Here is a 24,247-nt window from a genome sequence, read left to right as displayed (position 1 = left end):
TCTCCAGGCAAGAATACTGGAGTGGGGAGCCATTCCCTTCTCCAGGGGATCTTCCTGACCCAGGGACAGAACCTGGGTCTCCTTCATTGCAGGCAGATTCTTTACTGTCTGAGCCACCAGGGAAATCCATGAAATGCTTAATGTTCTTTAAATATGCTTTCTGCTTAAACCAGCTAGAGTGGGTTCTGTGTTTGAAATAGCACAGTAGAGCAGGGGTCTCCTACCTCCGGGATCTAATGTGTGATGATCTGAGAGGAGGCTGATGTAATAACAATAAAGTACACAGTGAGTGTTATGGGCATGAAACTGAAACCACGCCCCCACCCTTGGTCTGTGGACAAATTGTCTTCCATGAAACTGGTCTCTGGTGCCACAGAGGTTGGGGGCCGCTGCAACAGAGCACTTTTTAAATCCGTGAATGATGCTGCCGTGAGTTATTTCATTCTCAATCCCAAGCTTTCATTTGTATGACGTTTTGATTTTCTTCCCTTTTGTCCTGTTCATGTCTCTTTGGGATCTCCATGACTATCCACTGACTGGTTTGGTTTTAAAGATGATTCTGTTTACAATAACATCCAACACTTGGAAAAGTTCTTTGCTTCCAAGAACTAAATTTCAAGGAAGCTGAATGCATGGTGGTTAGATTTATTTCAGGCTTTGATTACTGAGAAGGGCAGAGATGCATCTTTCACTAGTGCTTAATTTAAAAAACATTTAGATTATATAGATATCTAATTTGGTCATAATGTATACATTAGTTACCTTTGAATTTTGTTTATAGCTCATGAAACACTTAACTGCGTAGAAAGCTGTTGATTACAGATAAGTAACCTTGTCATCACGTGTTAGAGGTGGCAGGAAGGTTTGGTCTCCACTGCCGATTCCAATTAAGTTATTTTTAACATGTATAGTCACACCCTAATTGATCTATCTTGAAAATCTGGTTCCCTTTCTTACATTAACTTTTATTTATGAACATATGCCTATAATTTAAAAATCAAATAGTCCTAAAAAGCTTATAATGAAAAACAGTACTCACCCCAAATCCTATCCATTCCCCAGAGGCAACTATCTTCAACTTCTTGAGCTATTTCTTTTGGCATTTACCTCCATATTTCTAGACAGTGTGAGTTATCCACTTTGGATATTCCTTCTTGATTTCTTATGAGGTAACTGGATTTACCATTCTTACACCAACCACTCTCAGCCTTACTACCCCCCACCCCAACCTTCCCATGTAGTTATAACTGAACTTTTAAATGGTCAATGTTTATGTAATTACAACCATGAAAATATTATTCACTACAGTTCTTTCATATGTTACCATATTTCCTTATAGTTTAATACATCTGTGTTAGAATTCTCCAGAGAAACAGAACCAATTAATAGGATGTATATATATGTACACATGTGTGTTTGTGTGTGTGTATATATGTATCTGTTTACTTATTTCTTTGTTGTAAGGAGTTGGCCTGTGATTTTGGAGGCTGGCAAGCCCCAAGGTTAGTGGTTGGGAAGCTGGAGACTCAGGAAAGCTGTTGGTGTAGTTCTAGTCTGAAAGGCAATAGGCTTGAGGCCCAAGAAAAGCTGTTATTTCTGTTTGTCTCTAAAGGCAGGGAAAACCTGATGTCCCAGCTCAAGGCAGTTAAACAGGAGGACTTCCTTCTTACCACAGAAAGGTTATCCTTTTTGTGCTCTTCAGGCCTTCAACTGATTGGGTATGACCCACCCACATTAGGGCAGGCAATCTGCTTTACTCAGTTTATGGATTCAAATGTTAGTCTTATCCAGAAACACCTTTAGAGATACACCCAGAATAATGTTTGGCCAGATGTTTGGGCACCCCGTGGCCCATTGAGTTGATGCATAAAACTAACTATAACAGCATCTTTCTGACATCTGTCAATTTCCCAAGTGCTCAAATATGTAAAATAACCTGCCATTTATATTTTGCTTTCTCTTGGAGATCTTCCCTCCTGCTCTGTCCAGTCTGGATTGGTTGGCTGTGTTCTAGGGTGAGGGCAAAGTTAGCATTCTCTCTTGGGATGCTACCATATTCCATATCTTCTGCTTTCTTGATTTATTCTTTTGTTTGCTGGAAGCACAGCCTCTCACAGCTTCCTAAGGAAATATACAAGGGACATATTTTATTTTTTGTTTTTGCATATGTAAAAAATGTGTTTATTCTACCCCATGCTTAATGTGTAATTAAACTAGGCTTAGAAATCAACGTTTTAAATCATCTGTCTCATGAGAATTCTGAAGGATTTTTTTACCATTGTATTCCAGCATTCTGCTTGACAGAAAACTCTAATGCCATTCGTTGCTCCTTGCTTTCTGCGGGATGTGAATTTTGCCTCTGGAAGCTTTTAGGGTCTTCTCTTAATCTTTGGTGTCTCCATACCTCACAATGAGATGCGTTGGGGAGGATCTTTATGTGTGTGTCCATTGCATCATATGCATACCTTATGCTGGCCCTTTTAAGATAGAAATGCATTCCTCAGTAGTTTCTTTAATATTTCTTTGATAAGTTTCTTTGTGTTTTCTCTGTTCTTAGTTTCTGGAACTCCTTTGTGGATGGGGCCTCAAATCTTCCTATCTTTCATCTCCAGTTTTCCATGGTTTTGCTTCTTGGTTCTGTTTTGGGGGGAGTTTTCTTGAATATCTTCTAGATTCTCTGTTGAACTTAATTTTCATGACCGTGTAATTTCTAAGAGCTCTTTCTTGTTTTCTGATTACTTCTTTAACTTAGGATCCTCTTCTTGTTTCATGGATGTGATGTCTTAATGCATTCACTTTCTAAGAACATAATTTTTCAAGGTTCTTTTATTTTCTCTGCATCTCCCCTCACTTCCAAGTAATTTTACTGTTTGTTTTGGCTCTGCCTTTCCTGTTAGGTCTGCTGACCTTTAATGAGTATTTATATTTGACAGTAAGGCAATAAAACTGAGATTAAAAGTTTAAAAACCAGATTAAAATTTCTACATGCATGACTGGGGTAGTTGGCTGATGAACTTTCTTTGGGGAGAACAGATTTTTGAGCTGACTCTTTTCTTGGAACCTCACACACACACACACACATCAATATATGGATGTCTTTCCTCTGCGTTTACTTATTTTCTCCAAAGATGAATTCTTTAATCCCCTGCCTGGGGAGATAAACGTGTGGCTGGTGCTCTGGGAGCCCCTCATCCCTCACTTTTGTTCTCCACCAGGTGTGCTTCCTGAGTCTGCAGCCCCTTCTCCGATTCTCTCTGGCATAAACCTCTTGCCTGCTTGGAGCTGGAGGTTAGGAATACAAAGTGATCTGGCCTCATAAAGTCACAATAATGCTGTTTTCTTCATGTACCTGATGCCCATCTTTCATGGACCTTCTGCCTCCAAGGGCTCAGCTGCTGGAGTTGTCAGGCTGGTTGGCTTTGGTCTCAGCAGACCCTTCACATTTTATTCTGAGTGTGCATCATGTGCTCTATTACCGACTTTGCTGACACCTTTGATTTGCTCATGTTTCCTTTCTGTTGCCTTTATCCTTGTGGGCTACAGTATTCTTAATTGCTTTACTGACACTTTAGTAGGGTTTGGGGAGGGAGAGAAGGTTGAGAAAGGCTCAGAGTCACTCCTCGATGTTTAACTAGATGTGAAAATCTTGGCTTTCCCCTGAGTCCTGAGAAGTGCTCATGGAACCCAGTCCCCCAGATGCCCCCTCTCCCACCCCCCAAGCCCTACCCCACCCTCCATCCCCACCTCCCACTGCCAGTGGCTGCTGGGGGATGCGTAGGGGATTTGGAGTCACTGTGCATTCCAAGCAGGGGCACTTGCAGCTCCTCCGCGAAGTATTGGCCTTCCCCATTTTAGATGCTTGTCCTGGGCTTCCCTCGTGGCCCAGTGGTAATGAATCCGCCTGCCAATGCAGGAGACATGGGTTTGAGCCCTGATCCGGGAAGATCCCACATACTGCGGAACAGTTAAGCCTATGCACCACAACTACTGAGCCCGTGCTTTAGAGCCCAGGAAGCTTAACTACTGAAGCCCGAGTGCCCTAAAGCTTGTGCTCTGTCCGCATCAAGAGAAGACATCACAATGAGAAGTCCACGCACCGCAAGTAGAGACTAGCACCCCCTCTCCTCGTCACAACTAGAGAAAGCCCACATGCAGTAACGAAGACCCAGCACAGCCAAAAACAAACAAACAAATAAATGAATAGATGCTTGTCCTCCTACCCTTTGCTTTCCTTCCCATTCTTTCTGCCTGGGTCCTTGCGTTCTTCTAGCCCATCTTGTGCCCATTTATGTTCCGTTGCTATTACTGCTCACAATTACCTTTTCAACAGGTCTTTCCCGCCTCTCTGAACTAGATGCTCTCAGGTTAAACTTTCCTTCTCCTAACCTTGAGCCTGCTGTGTTGTCCTGAGTGGGGAGCTGCCATTTCCTTTGCCTTCTTGTCTGTCCTGAGTGACCTTTGACAGAGAATGCCCGTTAATCTCTGTCTAGTTCAGTTACCAGGACCCGACTGTTCAGCGACATAAACAGTTGCCTCCAGCAAATCAGGTTTCTCTCGGATCTAATAAAGCTGAGAAAACATGGCCTGAGCTAGCTGAGTGGAAGGGTCTCTGCTATGCCACTGTTCTGTCTGATTGTCTGATCTCATGGGCCGAGAGCTCAGAATCCCCTGAGATGGGTTCAGCTCAGGAGGTACCAGTATTTACATTTTTTTGTTTCTCGGAAAGCCTAAATGTTCCCTCATCCTGACACAGGCTGCACGTCTCTCCCTAAGTGTTGAAACTGCCAGGACCATCTCGGTCCCTTACTATTCTTGGTCTATGATGTCTATATTCACATCAGGGCTCTATGATTATCCATAATGTAAACGACTGGCCCTGAAACGTATGGCCTGAGTTTATCCAAGGCCCAAACAATTACCAAACATTCCTTTTAGATAGAAGACAGATTTCTTTCCCTTGGCAAAGATTTTCTACTGAGATATATTACAGGATGTTTTACATTCTCTTGGTCTTGTAATAACACCACGCCCAATCCAGTATTGATGCATCAGTGGCCACTCGGAAGGTTGTTATTTTTTAAATATACATTGTTCTCAGTCTGGGGCTGTCATATCTGTAAAGAAATACAATCCTGTTTCCCCATTTCCAGAGTTTTATGACACCTGGGGACTTATAAGTCAGGACAAGACCAAGATCGGGTGGATTTGTGGTGCCTGCATCAGAGAACCTTGAAAGGGCCTGTGAGTGCCCAACAGGCTGGAAGGGATGCTCGAGTTGTGGCATTTAGATAAGCAGATTGGGCTGGACATCTGTGGTTTCAGCTCAGCAGGAAAGGAAACCATCCAGAGTCATCTCTTGCCTGAATTACTCAATGTCTTCCCTATGGGGGTCACGGTGATCCTGGGAGCGTGATGTTATCAACTCTCGTTTACAGATGGGTGAACGTGATGAGACTCAGAGAGGTGCGATGACCTGGGTCATCCTTTAACTGTCAGGGCCAAAATTTGAATTCAGGCCTCCTGACTTCAAGTCTGTGGTCCATCCACTGCCTTCCAGCTGCTTCCTGAGCCCCTTTCCTGGGTCATTCAAGCAAAACAAGCCAGCTTCCTGCTATTTGAGGGGGAAAAGTGTTTAGTGGGAACAGACTGACTCATTGAGGTTGACTGTTCTCTTTGGTTCATCTCACCAGGTCATCTCCCTCAATCTCTGTTTCCTTTTGTGTCGTCACAGATCAGAGGCATTCTGGCCCTATATAAATTCACTTTGTGACCCTGGGTGAATCATTTTCCTCTCTGGGCTTTAGTTTCCATTGTAAGATAAGTATATTGGAATTCAGTGGTACTCAAATATGCTGGTGTTTCAGTCACCCAGAGAGCATTTTAAAAGGAAACAATCCTATTAAGGCATATTTTACATATCATAAAATTTACCCATTTCAAGTATACAATTCAATGATTTTTAGTAAATTTACCCACTTGTGCAACCATCACCATAAATCAGTCTTAGAACATTTTTACCACTCCAATAAAATCCTTTGTGTGTGTGCGTGCTCAGTTGTATCCGACACTTTGTGACCTACCAGGCTTCTCTGTCCATGGAATTTTCCAGGCAAGGGTACTGGAGTGAGTTGCTATTTCCTCCCGCAGGGTATCTTCCCCACCCAGGGATCGAATCCAGTCTCCTGCAGCTCCTGCTTTGGTAGGCGGGTTCTTTACCACTGGGCTACCTGCCCAAGTTAATCCCCATTCTCACCCTCTGCCTCAGGCAACCAGTAATATATGTACTTTCTATCTCTGTAGATTTATCTTTTATGAACATTCCATATAAATAGAAATATGCAATAGGTGGTCTCTTGCACTTGACTTCTTTTACCTAACATAACGTCTTTGCGGTTCATCAATACTGTATTGTGTATCAGCAATTGGTTCCTTTTTGTTGTTCCATAGTATTCCATTGCCCAGATATGCCACATTTCGTCTGTTAGTTTATGGGCATTTGGTCCAGGTGATGGACTTAGCAGACAGTCAGTAATGCTGCTAAGAACATTTATGTACACATTTTTGTGGTAACGTGTGTTTTCACTTTTCTTGGGTACACAACTAGAAGTGCAATGGCTGAGTCATATGGTAATTCTGGGTTTAACCTTTTAGAAAACTGCCAAATTGTTTTCTAAAGTGACTGTTCCATTTTACATATCCATCAACAATGTATAAGCCTTCCCCTGAGGAGCTTTTTAAAAATTCTCATTTCTGGGCCTTACTCCCTGGCGATCTGGAGTAGGGCCCAGGAATTTGCATTTAACAAGCTTTCCAGGTGATTCAGATACATGTGGTCGGTGGATGTGTGTGTGGACCCACTAAGACCAGGTGACCTTCAAAGCCTCCCTGAGGCCAGTTGTTTCATTTGTGCCTCTAGGGCAAGATGCGTATTCCTGCCAACTCTTTCTTGGTGTTTGTCTTTGGATCAGAGAAGTTGTTGTGCAGGGTGAGGTTGAGGGAGTTGGCCAAGTAGCATTCATAAATCTGTGCAGCACCTGTCCTGCATTATCCTTGACACAGGCCAAGACTCTGTCCCTGGCTTCATAGATATCACGTTTTATCACAGCTTTTTGTGTGTTATCACCCTGTAAAAGTGCCATAAAATCAAGTGTCCAGTTTTCAGTGCCTCTTCCTTTAAGTTATAATCTTGGTTGCTGCCATTTTGGTAACTTACTGAGAAGCTTCATCCTAGCCTTGCCACTTAGCTGTGACTAGTTTCTTAGTGGTTCTGAGCCTCTGTTTCCTTGCCTCTGAAATGGGATAAGAATGATAGGGTAGACCAAAAAATCTGTTTGGGTTTTTCTGTAAAATATTACAGAAATACCCAAATGAACTTTTTGGCCAATCCAATATTAATATCATGGAGTTTCTTGTGAGGATTAAATGGGATAATATGAACTATAACTAGGATGGGCGTTAGTCCTGTTTTCTCACTTTTTCCCCCATGCCCTATTTCATTATTATATGTATTTTCATGTGCTTGTTAGCCACTTGTGTATCTTCCAATATTTCTTTAAATTTTTATTTTATTGTAGTAAAAACACAACATGAGATCTACCCTCTTAACAAAATTTTAAGTATATAGTTTAGTATTGTTATTTATAGAGACTATGTTGTATAGCAGATCTCTAGAACTTATTCATCTTGCATAATTGAGGCTTTATGCCCATTGATTAGCAACTCCCCATTTCCCACTCCTCTGAACCCCTGGAAACCACCATTCTACTCTCTGATTCAATTGGTTTGACTAGTTTAGATACTTCATATAAGCACAAACATGCAGTATTTATCCTTTTGTGACTGGCTTATTTCAATTAACGTACTTTGGTTTCAATTAATTCTTCTTCATGTGAAGAGTTGACTCATTGGAAAAGACTCTGATGCTGGGAGGGATTGGAGGCAGGAGGAGAAGGGAACGACAGAGGATGAGATGGCTGGATGGCATCACTGACTCGATGGACGTGAGTCTGGGTGAACTCCGGGAGTTGGTGATGGACAGGGAGGCCTGGCGGGCTGTGATTCATGGGGTCGCAAGAGTCGGACACAACTGAGCGACTGAACTGACTGAACTGAATGTCCTCAAAGTTCATCAGTGTTACTGCATATTGCAGTATTTCATTTGTTTTTTTTAAAGACTGAGTACTAGTCTATGATTAACCACATTTTCTTTATCCGTGCATCCATCAGCGGACATTTATATTGTTTCTACATTTTGGCTATTGCAAATGGCGCTGCAAGAACATGGGATTGCTAATATCTCTTCAAGATCTTGATTTCAGTTCTTTTGGATACAGACCTAGACGCAGGATTGCTGGATCTCATGGTAGTTCTATTTTAATTTTTGTGAAATCTCCATATTGTTTTTCATAACAGCTACAGTATTTTGCATTCACACCAGAAGTGTGCAAGGGTTCCTATTTGCCCACATTATTGTCTTTAAAAAAAAAAATAGCTATTCTAATTTTGTAATAACTTTTAAGGGAAAAGAATCTGCAAAAATACATATGTATGTATGTCTAACTGAATCACTTTGCTGTATACCTGAAATTAACACAACATTGTAAATCAGCTATACCTCAGTAAAAGTTTTTTAAAAAAGAAGATAGCTATGCCAGCAGGTGTGAAGTGATGTCTCATTGTGGTTTTGATTGCATTTCCCTAGTGATTAGTGGTGTTGAGCATTTTTTCATATACCTGTTGGCTGTCTGCATTGTCTTCCCTGTAGAGTGTTGATTCATATCTTCAGCTCATTTTAAAACTGAGTTATTAGGTTTTTTGCTGTTGAGGTGTAAGAGTTTCTTATATGTTTTGGAAAGCAGTCACTTATGTGATATATGATTTGTGCATATTTTCTCCTTCCTTTTCACTCTGTTGTTTCCATTGCTGTAGAGAAGCTTTTTCATTTGAGGTAATTTCACAGTCTGTTTTTACTTTAATTGCCTGTGCTTTTGATATCATATCCATGAAATCATTGCCAAGACCAATGTCATGAAACTATAATTTCAGTTCTTCCATTTAACACTTTAGCTCATTTTGAGTTGTTTTTGTATGTGGTGTAAGATAAGGGTTCAATTTCAGTTTTTTTTGAACATGAATATTCAGTTTTCCCAAGACTGTTGAAGAGACTTTCCTTTCCCTATTACATATTCTTGGCACCCTTGCTAAAGATCAGATGACTATATGTGTGTGGTTTGATTTCTGCGCTCTCTGTCTTGTCCGTTTAGGCCAGTACCCTACTATTTTAGTTACAGTAGCTCTGTAATATATTTTGAAATCGGGAGTGTGATACCTCCAGCTTGTTCTTTATCAGAATCATTTGACTATTGGAGTGTTTTGTGGTTCCATATGAATTTTAGAACTTAAAAAAAATTTTTTTAATGCCATTAGGATTTTTTATAGGGATTACATTGAAGCTGTAGATTTCTTAGAATAGTTTGGACATTTTAAGAATATTAAGTACTGTAACTCATAAACACAGAATTTCTCTCCATTTGTTTTTTAAAAATTTTATTTCATGAATATTTTTGTATTTTTTGGTGTACAAATCTTTCACCTCCTTAGTTAAGTTTATTCCTAAATATTTTATTTATTGTGTGCTTGTTAATGAAATTGTTTTCCAATTTCCTTTTCAGATACTTCATTGTTAGTGTATGGAAATACAGCTGAGTTTTATATATCAATTTTGTATCCTAACATTTTATAAAATTTATTTATTAGTTCTAGCAGTAGTTTGTGGAGTATTTAGGGTTTTCTATATATAAGATCATGTCATTTGCAAACAGACATTTTTACTTCTTCCTTCCCAATTAAGAAGCTTTTTATTTCTTTTTCCTTGACTGATAGCTGTGACTAGGACTTCTAGCACTATGTTGAATACAGTGGTGAGAGCGAGTGTTCTTACATTGTTCCTGATCTTAGAGGAAAAGCTTTCAGTTTTTTACCATTCAGTTGTGATATTAGCTGTGGACTTTTCAAATATGACCTTTATTATGTTGTGGTAAGCCCCTTCTATTCCTAGTTTGTTAAGAGTTTTTACCATGAAAGGATGTTGCATTTTTTTGAAATACTTTTACCGCATCAATTGAGATGATTGTGTGATTTTTATCCTTTGTTCTGTTAATGTGATATATCACATTATTTGATTTTCATATGCAATCATCCTTGCATCTCAAGGATAAATCTCATGTGGTCATGGTATATAATCCTTTTAATATTGCTACTATTTGGTGAGGATTTTTGCATCTATATTCATTAGAGTTACTGGCCTGTAATTTTTAATTCTTGTAATATCTTCTGTATCTCAGGTAATGTTGGCCTTATAAAATGTTTGGACATATTCTTTTCTCTTCAGTTTGTTGGACGAGTTTGAGAAGGATTGGTGTCAATTCTTCCTTAAATGTTTGGTAGAATTCACCAGTGAAGCCATCTATTCCTGGGCTTTTCTTTACTGGGAGGTTTTTGATTCCATTTCAGTCTCCTTACTAGTTTTAGGTCTATTCAGACTTTGTGTCCTCATTATTCAGTCTTGATTTATGATTCTGGTGTCATATCTAGGAATCCATTGCCAAATCCAAGGACATAAAGATTTACCCCTATGTTTTCATTTAAGATTTTTATAGTTTTGCTTTTAAATTTAGGTCTTTGATCCCATTTTGAATTAATTTTTGTATATGATATGAGCTAGAGGTCCAACTTCATTCTCTTGTATATTGCTATTCAGTCGTCCAAGCATCATTTGTTCAGTCTATTCTTTCCTCTTTGAATAATCTTTGTACTTTTGTCCAAAAATCAATTAACAGGCCTTTGCTATAACAATACCACCTTGGGCACATTTCTTAAACCTTGTGAGCCTCGGATTATTCATCTGTGAAGTGAGGATAGCCATTCTGACTTAACAGGATTAATACTCAGATCAAATGAAATAAGGAATGAAAATTACCTAGCACCAGCCTGGTTACACTCAGATTCTGCCCTGGCTTTTTGAGTGTCTGGTCAGAGTTGCATTTCATCCTACTGAGTGGGGCAATGCAAATGAGAAACACAGGGCAGAATGATAATTAAAAAGAGGTGACTTTTATGGAACTATTTGGAATGTTTTACCATATTTTGAGGTTTTTAAAACTTAGGTCATCTTGTAGTTTTTGTTTTCAAATGCTTGGCTTCTTGATAAGGGCTAAGCATTGTGAATGCTCTGATATTCTTCAAATATTTGTTCCACACTATTTAGAGGAGTCATGCAGGGTGATGGGGAGAAGGAGGACCACTGGGGCAGCAACTCTTTGTTGTTCTGGGCATTTCACCTCTAGTCCCAAACTTGAATGTGTCATTGAGCAAAATAAAAACAGTGTGCTTATTAACAGGAACCATCTACCCGAGAAAGCATTTTGGTGACCAGCTACTGTCACTCAAGCATACCCCTTACAGTTGTCATGACTACCACAGGCCCCCCTCATCACAGGACTTCAACCATTTACAGAGCCTTCTTTGAAAGGAGTTCTGGCAAATTCTATTTTCTCTTTCTAGTAAGGTTTTCCTTGTATTTTGGCATTGCTTAGAAAGCAAGTTGTGAAAAACACCATGGCTGAGGGCTCTGGGTGGGGGTGAGAGATTCTATAGTAAGAGCTAATTGTTGAGTATACTTTCTCTGTAGATCCAGAAAGCCCTAACGTAAGGGTCATCAGACACTACTAGGGATAAGGGATGAAATTTTCATAAATGTGCTTTTTGAGGCTTATTAAAAAATCCATGTGCAATATATTTTTACATCGTATCAGCCTGGAACATCCTGATAAGTTAGCATCCCTGTTATAAAATGAGGCCCAAGCTTTCATATAAAGAACAGTTTTCTATCTATAGATGTGTTTCCTCTAAGTACTTAGCAAAGCTTAGCTTTTGCTCAAATGTTATTTTTATTTATGCTGTCCTCAGGGATACACCACTGCTGTATGTTTCTTTCTTTCTTTTTTTTTTTTTTCAAAAAAACACCCGAGTTAACAGAAGAACATAAACAGCACCTTTAATCAGGAATCAGAGAAATATCACTCCAAGATATGGACCTTTGTCTGAAAGAGGCTTTCAGAGCTGCACAGAGATGCCTGGAAACTTGGGATGATTTGATTAATGGTGATTTTAGGGATTGTGCGTGAGTGCCTGTGTGCTTAGCCGCTCAGTAGTGTCTGACTCTTTGCAACTCTATGGATTGTAGCCTGCCAGTCTCCTCTGTCCATGGGATTTCCCAGGCTAGAATACTGGAGTGGGTTGCCATTTCCTCCTCCAGGGGGTCTTTCCAATCCAGGGATTGAACCTGTAGCTCCTGCATTGGCGGGCTGATTCTTTACCACTGAGTTGTTATTTCTGGACCAGGTGCTGTATTCATAGAAGCTTCTCATCGCTTTTCCCACTAAATCTTTCAGTCCTATCCTAGGCAGAGTTTGACTTTTTAAAGCCCTATCACTTAGCAGTTTTCCAAAACTATCCAGGAAGATACTAGCCCAGGAGTTTAAAAGTACCAGTAAAAATCTAGAGAGTATAATGTGTTCTTTTTGATGGCTTTGTCTGCTTTAAACGCTTCATGTATTGTCTGGCAGTGAAACAGTATATGAGAACTTGATTAAGTTTCAAATTAAAAAATTACAGGCCACATAATAAACAGATTGTGTTAGCAAGTTCTAAGGGAGCATCAAAGTGCCTTGATAAACATCTTCTTCCCAAAGAACCAACTCCCAGCTTCTGAAACCACACCCAGGGGAGCTCTTTTGCTCTAAGATTTTACCATTGTCCAAAACAATATCTGCTTAATTGGGTAAATCCCTTTTAGGACTTAAGAATTTGCTAAAGGAGAAGGTAAAATCGGGACAGTGCTTGTTTTATTTAAAATAATCTGTGTCTTTCCTGCAAGAAAAGGGAAACTTCTCTACCCAAAAGGTAATTACCCTTATTAGATAATTATCTAATTACCTAAAACTTTCTTCATTAAAGGTTGAGAGTTTGTTGTTTTTGTTGTATGTTATTAAACAGAAATAGTGACTGAAGGCAAAAAAGAAAAAAAAGAATCTGCTCTGATTCCATCACTCAAAAATAACTATTAATTTGTTCTACATGTTATTTAACTTTTTAACAAAAACTGAGACCATACCAGACATAATATTGCCTCACCTGTCTTTCTGCACTTAAAAATATATTGTAAACAGCTTTTTATGCCAGCAAAGAGAGTTTTAGATCATAATTTTTAGTGGCTTCAGTATCCCCTGTGATAGATGGATCATAATATATTTTATTCACCACCTGTTGATTGCTGTCTAGGTTGTTTGTAGGATATTGCTATTTAAAACAATGCTTTACTAAACATCTTTGAACACATACCTCTGTGTACTGTGGATAATCATTCCTTTCTAGCTTTGTTGTTCAAAAAAATGGTATCTCTTGAGTTCTTTTTGAGTACTTTTCCAGGTCTTCTGACCATTTATATTCCTACTTTTATAAATTGTTTGTTGATGTTTTTTGCCAATGATAACTTCTCTTCAGATTTCTAGAAAACTTTTATGTACCCTCTTTTATGGGGGATAAAAGAGAAGCCTGGTTTTCTCTGGACTCTTTTACTTGGCTTTGAACTCTAGACCTGAGGTTCATAAACGTGATGAAACATTGGAATCAGTTTGCTGCGGACTTTTAAAACCTGCTGTAGCCTGGTTCCCAATCCCTGCCATCGATTTTGTTGGGGTGGGACCACGTCTCTAACTTAGATCATTCATCAGGCTTGCTTCTGTAGATATATATTTCCTTCCAGTTTGCCCCATTTATATGTTTTGTTTTTTAATTTCACTCAGAGTGTGCATCTTTTATTCTGCATTTTTAGGAATTTCATATTACATCATAAGCAGTTTTCCAGATTCCTTCTTTATTTAATCATTTAACCATCATTTTTAGGTCCACACCGTACCATTTTGAATTGATCGACAATAACCTATTTTAAATGGATCCTACAATGAACATTTCAGTTGATTTTGCTAGAGAAGCAGCTGAATATAATGGATGCAAACACTGACTCTGGTTTTAGACTGTCTGGATTTAACTTATTAACTCTGTGACTGTGTGACCTTGAGCAAGTTGTTTAACTTTTGTTGACCTCAATTTCCTCACCTGTAAATAGGGATGATAAAATAGTACCTACTTAAATATGATTGTTGTCATGTTTAAATGAGTTAATGTATATAAATCATTTAGACAATATTTATCTGTTAGTAAGCAATCAAAAGTGCCAGAAAACATCTTTGAGAATAGCTTTTATAGCACCTTATAAGATATATGATACATATATTATTTTATATTTTTTACATTTATATTTTATGTTATACTTTTAAACTATTATATCCTACTAATAGGAGAAGGCAATGGCAGCCCACTCCAGTATTCTTGCCTGGGAAATCCCATGGACGGAGGAACCTGGTGGGCTTCAGTCCATGGGGTCGCTACGAGTCGGGCATAACTGAGCGACTTCACTTTCACTTTTCACTTTCCTGCATTGGAGAAGGAAATGGCAACCCACTCCAGTTCTTGCCTGGAGAATCCCAGGGACGGGGGAGCCTGGTGGGCTGCCATCTATGGGGTCACACAGAGTTGGACATGACTGAAGCGACTTAGCAGCAGCTGCAGCAGCATCCTACTAATATGACTCCATTATAATTCCTTTGTAATATTTGTTAATATCTGAAAGGCCTGACTCACCTTTATTTACTCTGCTTTTTTTCCAAGGTTCTCTTTGCTCTCTGGAGATCTTCTCCAGTAATTTGAGTTTCAAGTTACAAGTTTCTCATTTGAGTGTGTGTATCAAGGTAGTTGAACTTGTATTCTGCTTGGATACTTACAAGGTAACTATCCTCTCTTCTAGTCAGTGGAGAGAGGGAAGGAAACATCACCCAGTCTTTGACTTTAGAAGAATAGGTTGCCTTTGATTCCTCCTGCAGGGGGTCTTGCTGGCAGTCTGACTTTGGCTGCCTGATGCCCACCCTGGTGCTACAGCAATTCCAGGACATTCTGATTTTATGGTCAGACAAGAACTTGGGGGTCTCTTTGTGAGAGCAAGGTTGCATGCATGTGTGTGTTCTGTTGTGTCCAACTCTCTGCGACCCCATGGACTGTAGCCCACCAGGCTCCTCCACGAGGAGGAGCCTGGGATTCTTGCTTATTTCAGGCAAGAATGCTGAGTAGGTTGCCATTTCCTCCTCCAGGGGATCTTGCCGACCCGGGGATCAAACCCAAATCTCCTGTATCTCTTGCCTTGGCAGGCAGATTCTTTACCACTGAGCCACCTGGGAAGCTCAAGAAGCAAGGTTAGAATTGGTTTATTTGGGGACATATTTCTGAAGACTGAGGTTTAAAGTAGTAGTTGAAAATCTTTCTGCATGTGAGAGGTGAGCTACCAAGTGTCACTGTCAGTCTCCTTTCCCTGACAGTGTTCCGTCCTTGTTCGTTGGGATTCCATGGGCCTGTGGCTATACAGAAATTCTCTACCCCAGATTGGAGAGAACACCAAAAGTGGCAGAGGGTAGGGGGTTGACAGAGTAGAGCTGAGACCCAAATAGAGAAGCCAAACCCTGATGATTCCAAGAGGGAAAGCCAATGGGTCACCAGAACCACAGGGACCAGAAACAGAATCTGCTGCTAGAACTTACAGCTGGGAAGGCCATCATCAGAGAGATGAGAAGGATGAGGCCAGCAGATCCACAGACAGGCTGTGGGTTGCTGCTGGGAGTGGTCCCATCTCTGGCATGGCACACACCACCTGCAGAAGGGCCATGCTTACATCCAGGATCCAAGTGGGATGGTTTGGGGGTGTCCATGAGGAGCAAGCTAAGACAGCAAGTAATGAAGATTTGGGGGTCTTGTCTTCAAACACACCCCGCTTTGGACCAGCAGGAAGTCTGCTTGCTGGTTCAGGGGTAGGTAGGGTAGGGCACGTAATGATGTCAGCCACTTCCCCTTATCTGGGGAGATAGTACTCATTTCCCCCTCCTTCCAACACCATGGCCTCGTAGGCTCTGTGCCTTCTGACTTCTCATCCAACCCTCTTCCCGCTACCACTCTGCCAGGTACAGGGTCTCAGAGCCACCTTTCCCTGTGAGACTTTGCTTTGGCACCTAGAAATGGCAGCCTGCATTCAGAGAACACTTAGTGAAGCTCTCGGTCTCCTGACTTCGGATAGAAGGTCTGCATTTGTGCATTGTGTGCCTCTGACAACCCTTCACCTTTCTCATTCCAAAGCTCTTTTGCCCAGGAGGATACTCTGATCTGCCATGTCTAGGAGAATCCCTGAAATCTGGGTTGATAAAAGCTCCCCAGGTGGCTCTGGCCATCAGCACAGCTAGCCCCGGGCACCTGTACACCCCCTGGGATGGTGGCTGAACCCCCAGGCAAGGCCCACGTAGACTCCGGTTAGGGAACTGTAGGCAGGAAGCGGGAAGTCAGCATGAGCTAATACAGATCCTTGGCAGATGCTGATGTCTGCTCTGGCTAACAAGGGGATGGGGAGAAGAATGATAAATGGGTTCCAAAGTTGTAAAGAATAATGTGATATGTGCTTACTTACAAACGTGGACCTCACACAAGCCAGTTCAGTGGGTAAAGCAATACATTTGAGATGAGGTTTCTGCTTACTTGTTTTTGGTTTTATAGGAAGAAGCATGATGGAGGGCCTGATAGAAATTGATATTGGGTCTTGAATGTGTAGCCTCTTCCAGAATCTTCCCTTTAAGGTTTTCTCACATTACTACTTTTATTCATCTATTTGGCTGCATCAGGTCTTAGTTGCTGCATGTGGAATCTTCCTCGCTGCCTGTGGGATCTTTAGTAGTGGTGTGCAGGATCTTTTTTAGTTGTGGTGTGCAAACTCTTAGTTGTAGCACGTGGGATCTAGTTCCCTGACTACGGATGGGTGCATTGGGAGCTTGGAGTCTTAGCCACTGGACCACCCGGGAAGTCCCCCATATTACCATTGACACCCTTTCCTTGAAGTCTTACATTTAGTGCCATTCATCTGGATGACACTTCCTCATAACTGGGTGCTATGCTGGCCTTTGGAGTCCTCAGGGAGGGCGTTTTACTGGTGTTCTAGGTTAGTCCTAGCCTCACACTGGGCCTGGTGTAGTTACTCCAGGGAGTGTTTACCTAGAGAATACCACCAGGCATATGGAGGTCCTTCAACACTCACTGGGTGTTATACCTCCAGACCTCTCTGAGCTGCTCCTCATGCCAGAAATCCTGGGCTGCTCCACTTTGGTTCACAGGGACCCCTTTGCCTAGACCCAGAACAGCCCTTTTGGTTCTCTTTCCCTGGCTGGCCCTGGTTGTGACCTTCAGGGTCAGATGGCAAAAGCGGAGAAAGGTCATGTCCCCAAGGAAGGATACTGGGGGCTGAAGAGCAGAGTGGACTCAAGCTGCTTGTTCCATTTATTCCAGCTGTGGGGAGGAGGCCTCCCAAGGTGGCAGCTCATCCCAGAAACCACCAGGATCAACGTTGTACTTGCCCTGGGAGGAAAACCAAAAGAAACGAATCATGCAAAGCTGAGACCTCTCACTCTTTGTGAAATGTGAAAAAGCGTGTCCCATCCAGCTATAACCAGTGGGGCTTTTGGTGGGGACTGTCTGTGCCACCCCTCATGAAGGGGAAGGGGGGAGCCTTGTGTTCCCTTCAGAGGTTAGATGGTGCTTTGACAATTCTTACTTCAGACCCTAGATCCTCTGGGTGGAGTTCAAGGGGGACATAATTTATTCTAATGTTTGCCACATAGAGAATAGCTTTTCTATACCAGTATATTCCAATTAACGCTATTTCCAATATAGTTATAATGTGTGGTATTATCCTACATATATTAAAATATGTTTAGCAGTCACATTTTCAGTCTTATCACTAAAATTTTGGTCCCAATTCTCTTTCTTCCTTTCTGTTTCTCGCCCAATTTGAGGATTCTATCAATGTTTCCCTTCGGGAAGACATAAGAGAATTACCTAAGAACCTTGAAATTATTTTCCAAGAACTTAGGTGTGCCTGATTTGTGAGATGCCTACAGGGCTTTTCAATGCTTCCAAGCTTGTCCCATGGTTAAAAGGTATTCCATGTAATAGATTCCTGCTTAAACGAAGTAACCAAAATGCATACTTACCCCATATCAGATAATTAATCTCCCCAACAGACTTGTCGATTTATGCAAAAAGAGTGGTAGAATATAAAAGATCATTAATCATCCTGGCATCATGATCTCATGTTGTTATGAAATAAATATGCTTACTAAATGGATCCAGATGCTCTCAAATCCACGTGTCCAGTAAAGGCTATTTTCTCTCCTTGGTCTGGGCAATAAACACAGGAGGCTTGTTTGAAACACTTCTCTTCCGTCAATCGCCAGTGGTCCTACACATTCTTTTAACCTCTTTCCCCATCCCCTCTGCTGCTGGTGAAAAGTGAGCAAGTGTTTTCTGATAAGGATTCTGGGGAAAACCCTAAGGAGCTAGAAAACTTTTTGCCTTGACCCAGAGCTGATGGATGATAAGGAAATCAAAATCATATAGCCAATCATCTACCAACCCAAGACAAAACATTTTCTGTATTCATCTTCGAGCCTGGTACATCAAAGCACAAATTCCAACTCAAGACATTACCAGTCCCCAGAGGACAGACTTGAGTCTTAGAGGACCTCCTACAATCTGCCATGTAAGGATGGAATGATAGAAAGATGGAAACGAATTCAATTACCATTAAACACCAGGTTCTTGACATGGTAATTTTCTTCCCAAGACTACCCCAGAAGAGGCTTCAGGGCTGGAAAGCAGAAAGGGAGCCATTGTGAGAGAAGATGGAACTCATAGTGAGCTGAGGAGAGTGGGTTATGGCTTTGGGACTTCCCTGGTGGTCCCATGGCTAAGAATCTGCTTGCCAATGCAGGGGACATGGGTTCGATCCCTGTTCTGGGAAGATTCTACATGCCACAGGGCAACTAAGCCCACACACCTCAACTACTGAGCTCTAGAGCCCGGGGGGCAGAGCATAATGAATGAGCCCACGTGCTGCAACTGCCGATCCCATGCATCCCAGAGCCAGTACTCCCCAACAAGAGAAGCCACCACAATGAGAAGACCATTCATTGCAACTTGAGAGTAGCCCCCACTCCCTGCAACTAGAGAAGGTCCGTGCACAACACTAAAGCCCCAGAGCAGCCAAAATAATAATAATAATAATAATAAAAACACGGCTTTGGAGCCAGATATATGTTCCAAATTTGTGACCTTCAAAGGAAATCTTCTCTGAGTTCATTTTCTTTGTTAGCTCTGAGTTGCTGGGAGGATTAATGAGGTTGTTATCATAAACTGCCCAGTACCTAGGATGCACCCAAGATGTAATGGCTATCACTACCTTTATAGCAAGATTACCACAGATGGTCATCCAGGAGAAGGAGTTGAGTATCGAGAAAGCGATTCACCCTAATAGAGTGATGCTTACATGTGCTACTCACCACGGGGCCTTTCTTGCCGGAAAAGGCCTCTCCTCCCAGTTTGGGAGCTCTATGAGAGCGGTGATAGCAAAACAGTGATTCCTCTGTCTTGTTCGCTGCTGTATTTTCACTTGGCTGGAATAGTACCTGGCACAAAGTGGGGTTTGATTCATATTCATTGGAATGGATGAGTAGATATAAGATAAAATTAGTTTTAATATATAGATAATTTCAAAATTTAAGAGAATACTGCTTTAAGAGGAAGAGAGTGTTCACCTTTTGGAGGATAGTTTCTTAGGAGAAGCATGTTGTTTTTGACTTTTGATTTATCATAGTTGCCCCCGTCCTCCTGTAGTTGAGGTCTTGGCTGTCATCTAGCTATACAGACTCCGTCCATCTCAGTAGGTTGGTGCTGACACCAGCTTGCTGTGGCTTTCATACTATTGTTAGTATCATCTTTCTACATGATCATCTCTTTCGCTGAATTTACTGTATTTGAACAAGGACTCAGATCATCAGAAAAAAACACAGTCCAGGCTTCTAACAAAAGCAAATGAAAGCTGTCCTTTAAAGAAGTTTTAATGTCCTAATACAGATCAGTAGGTATGTGGAGGATTTTCCGGGTGGATTCTTCTGTCTGGAAGGGCTTTGAATACATGCTGAAAGTCCTACAGCTGTTCCCAGTCTTTAAAGAGTACTGACCCTAAGAAAGTTTCTGGGTAAGTTAGGATCATTTTAGTCATACAATCATAGCTGTTTTGAAAGGTTTGGTAACAGACAGTTTATCAAGAAAGAGATTGAATGTCTGCCTTTGGGTAGGGAGAAAGGATGATTTATTTGCACAATTCTTTCCAAAAGGTGGATTTAGTTCTGCTGCTGCTGCTGCTGCTAAGTCACTTCATTCGTGTCCGATTCTGGGAGACCCCATAGACAGCAGCCCACCAGGCTCCCCCGTCCCTGGGATTCTCCAGGCAAGAACAATGGAGTGGGTTGCCATTTCCTTCTACAATGCATGAAAGGGAAAAGTGAAAGTCAAGTTGCTCAGTCGTGTCTGACCCTCAGCGACCCCATGGACTGCAGCCTTCCAGGCTCCTCCGTCCATGGGATTTTCCAGGCAAGAGTACTGGAGTGGGGTGCCATTGCCTTCTCTGGCATTTAGTTCTAGATGTACTTAATTGGAAGTCAAGTTGGGATATTAAGTGAGAGCCATTCAGAAGTTGGAGAAGTGAGAATGAAGAGCAAAATCAAGGTCAGGAATGCAACTGAGATACATCTGCTATAGGAGAGTCTGGTGTGTGACTTCAGTCATGGCCAAGTTCCTATCTTGGGAGCCTATCCCCATACAGGCTGAATTTTAGACCTGGTAATTTAACAATGTACTGGTAAGGTTTACCAATGAATAATTAAGTTTGTTCTTTTTAGTTCTGTACCACCAAGGATGATTTCTGCCTGGTGTGGGAAACTGCTGGTTGTCCTCAGGGAGTTTTATCCCCATTTTCAGACTGCTGCTTCTAAGTCGCTTCAGTCACGTCCGACTCTGTGCGACCCCATAGACGGCAGCCCACCGGGCTCCCCCGTCCCTAGGATTCACTAGTCCCTACTCAAAAAGGACCCATGAGTCTGCAGAAAGACACATGAAATCGACACAAAAGTTACATTTTCTCTGTTCTAATTCCATTAACACTACTTTAATCATGAGGTCTTGGAAAAATTCTTCAGTTTTTAAAAATATTTTGCAACACTTATGAACATGGCCTGAGTTAAAGGAATCTAGCCTTCATCTAGTACTGAAATGCTGTGGGCTGTGTTCAAAACAATTTTCATTTTGATATTTCACTTTTTCATTTCTAGGTTGGATGTCTGTATATTTTCCCAGCACCACATTTCCTTTCTATGCGGGAATTGAGACTACTTCATCCTTACGAAAAATGTTTAGAGCAGGAATCATACAATACTCACGCGTTACCTTGTACAATTTCAACATGGTGCCATATTTTTGGTGATTATATCATAACCCTTGCTATCTCTGAATGAGTTTTCAAGAAAGGATTTTATTGAAATACCTGTTAAATATTTACATGAATGGCCCTGATTGATTGCACTGATATTTGTATACTTCAAAGCTTACAGAGCACATATTTACTTTGTTTTTAGGGCTTTCCTGGTGGCTCTGATGGTAAGAAATCTACCTGCAATGCAGGAGACCCTAGTTCGATCCCTTGATGGGGAAGATCCCTTGGAGAAGGGAATGGCAACCTGTTCCAGTATTCTTGCCTGGAGAATCCCATGGACAGAGGAGCCTGGCAGGCTACAGTCCATGGTGTTGCAGAATTGGACCCAACTGGGTGACTAACACATTGTTTAAAGAGTCTATTTTTTTGTCATAATCCCCCGAGTTTGTATTATAGCTTTTTAGTAGATTTTTAAGTATAAAGAAGAGGAGAGATTTTGAGAGCTTGCTGAAAATTTCTGGGCTTAATTATCTTTTTCTTATAGTATCAGGGTATAGAATAAAGAGAAGTGAGTTCATGAAAAAGCCTTTGTTTCCACCGTGCCTGGTAGAAATTGCCTGTGTCAGGACTGGACCTTTCTACTTTTACTCTATCAGTAGTGATCCTGTGAAGTTGTTGAAGGAGAAATAAGAGGTGCCTCTTAATCCATCTCTTTGGGCCAGCATCTCTTTGGTTTGCTGAGTCAGGCTTCTGCCAGGTTTGCAGGTATAATGTAGACGTGTCTAAGGGGGTGTCACATGCTTTACTGGACTAAATAATGGTATCGTATGATATTCATTCTCCCTTCAGAGACCAACTTATTCTGCATAGATTGTGTTCTTTCTCCAGTTGCCTTAATTTTGTCAGTATGCTGAAATTGAACAGAGAAAAAAATAGCAGTGTCAAAATAGGAGAGGAGATGTGTAGCCACTCTGTCAACACCCTTAAAAAGGGGATGCTTGTCTGAATCCAACATTGCAGTCGGATTCTCCCCTGCAGAATCAGATATTAAATGTTAGTGACTTGAATTACATGAGCCCCATATTATTATTAAGAGTAATAAATGCAGGGATTTCCCTGGTGGTCCAGTGGCTAAGACTCTGTGCTCCCAATGCAGGGGCCCATCCGTGGTCAGGGAACCAGATACCACATGCTTCAACTAAGAGTTCACATGCTGCCACTAAAACTCCTGTGTGTTGCAACTAAGACCCAATGCAACTAAATAAACACATGTTTTTAAAAAGAGTAACGAATGCAACTCCCTGGTGACATAGAGACACATTAGCTCATCCCCACGTTCTTCTCCCTAAAGGAATGCAAATAGGGGAAGCCAGTTTTTATTCCAAATGAAGAGCAGTTGTCATGTGACGTAACTAGTACACATGAGCTGTTTGGCTGGGAAATGGTGACATCACCATAGGTTGCTAGCCCAACCCTCCCACTTACAGTGTGCGACTTTATGTAATCTTACCAAGTTCACAGAACCTCAGTTTTCTTATCTGTAAAATAAGATAGTACATTTATTTTACTGGGACTTCCCTGGTGGCTCAGACGGTAAAGCATCTGCCTACAATGCAGGAGACCCGGGTTCGATCCCCGGGTAGGGAAGATCCCCTGGAGAAGGCAATGGCACCCCACTCCAGTACTCTTGCCTGGAGAAATCCATGGATGGAGGAGCCTGGTGGGCTACAGTCCATGGGGCCGCAAAGAGTCGGACATGACTGAGCGACTTCACTTTCACTTTATTTTACTGACTTGTGAGGATAGCATGATGTAATGTGTAAGTTCCAAGCACTGTGGTAGTTATTGATAGTACAGCATTTTTATTAGCAGATCACTTGGCTACTGAATGGAGAAGAGGAAGTGTAAGAGGGCTTAAAGTTTGGGAGCCTGATGCTTTCTTTTTCATTATCAGAAAGTATGTGTCTAAAAAATAGACAATCATCCAATTTGTCAAAGCCAAACTCTCCCTAAAGTATAGCTGGAGATAATTCATACTCCAAAGACTTACCCTCTTGAGAACCCATGCAGACAACTCCCTTCTAATAAGAGGTCCTTCTTCATTTTATAAATTGCTTTTCATTGCATTTTTTTTTTTTAAATAAAGCTAGCCAAGTCTTCCCTATTTTGACAAACTTTCTGCCTTTTAAAGTGGCTAATGATTAATGTGGATCTTACTTTTTGTTTGGTTCTACCAATTTATGTTCATAAATTTACAGATAATACAAATAGTAATTATAGTATCTACCATTTATTGAACAATTATTATGTGTTTGCATTGTGAAAAATGCTTTGCCTGGAATATCTCATTTGATTCTTACGAACAAACCTATGAGGTAGATAAAATCTTTATTCTCAGAATGAGGAAAAGGAGACTTAGAGAGCTGCAATGACAGCTAGTGAGTGGCAGAGCTGATGTTATTCCAAAGTTGCACTGCCCTCCAGTTTTGGGGACACACCTGTTTTTGCCTTGCAGTTTGGTAGCTATATTTAGAACCCTTATCCAATAGCAATGATCTGGACCTTTATTATTGTTATTTCAATCAGAAGATTTCAAATGTAGAGAAGGATATAGAAAGTAATAAAACATGGTGTACTCACTATTAATATTTAATGTGTGTTACCATTTTAAAGGTATAGAAATAACTAAAATCCATATCATCTCTTCTTGTTCCTTAATCTCCTTAGCAGAAGCTAATAAATATCCTGAAGGCAATGAATATACTTCTTTGG

The 24,247-nt window shown here is 41.0% G+C and overlaps 1 protein-coding gene and 1 non-coding gene across 4 annotated transcripts in view; both read left to right on the top strand.

The window, feature by feature from the left end:
• THSD4 (thrombospondin type 1 domain containing 4) overlaps positions 1 to 24,247 on the top strand; it is a 668,521-nt gene that overhangs the window by 182,133 nt on the left and 462,141 nt on the right. The window lies entirely within an intron of this gene.
• Positions 23,051 to 23,122, top strand: TRNAC-ACA. The gene has a single exon. It is a non-coding gene; the product is annotated as a tRNA-Cys (tRNA).

Source organism: Bubalus bubalis, chromosome 11 (assembly GCF_019923935.1).
Source record: "Bubalus bubalis isolate 160015118507 breed Murrah chromosome 11, NDDB_SH_1, whole genome shotgun sequence".
NCBI classification, from domain to species: domain Eukaryota; kingdom Metazoa; phylum Chordata; class Mammalia; order Artiodactyla; family Bovidae; genus Bubalus; species Bubalus bubalis.
Note: the sequence above shows the minus strand (reverse complement) of the source record. Positions and strands in the feature narration are given on the sequence as shown.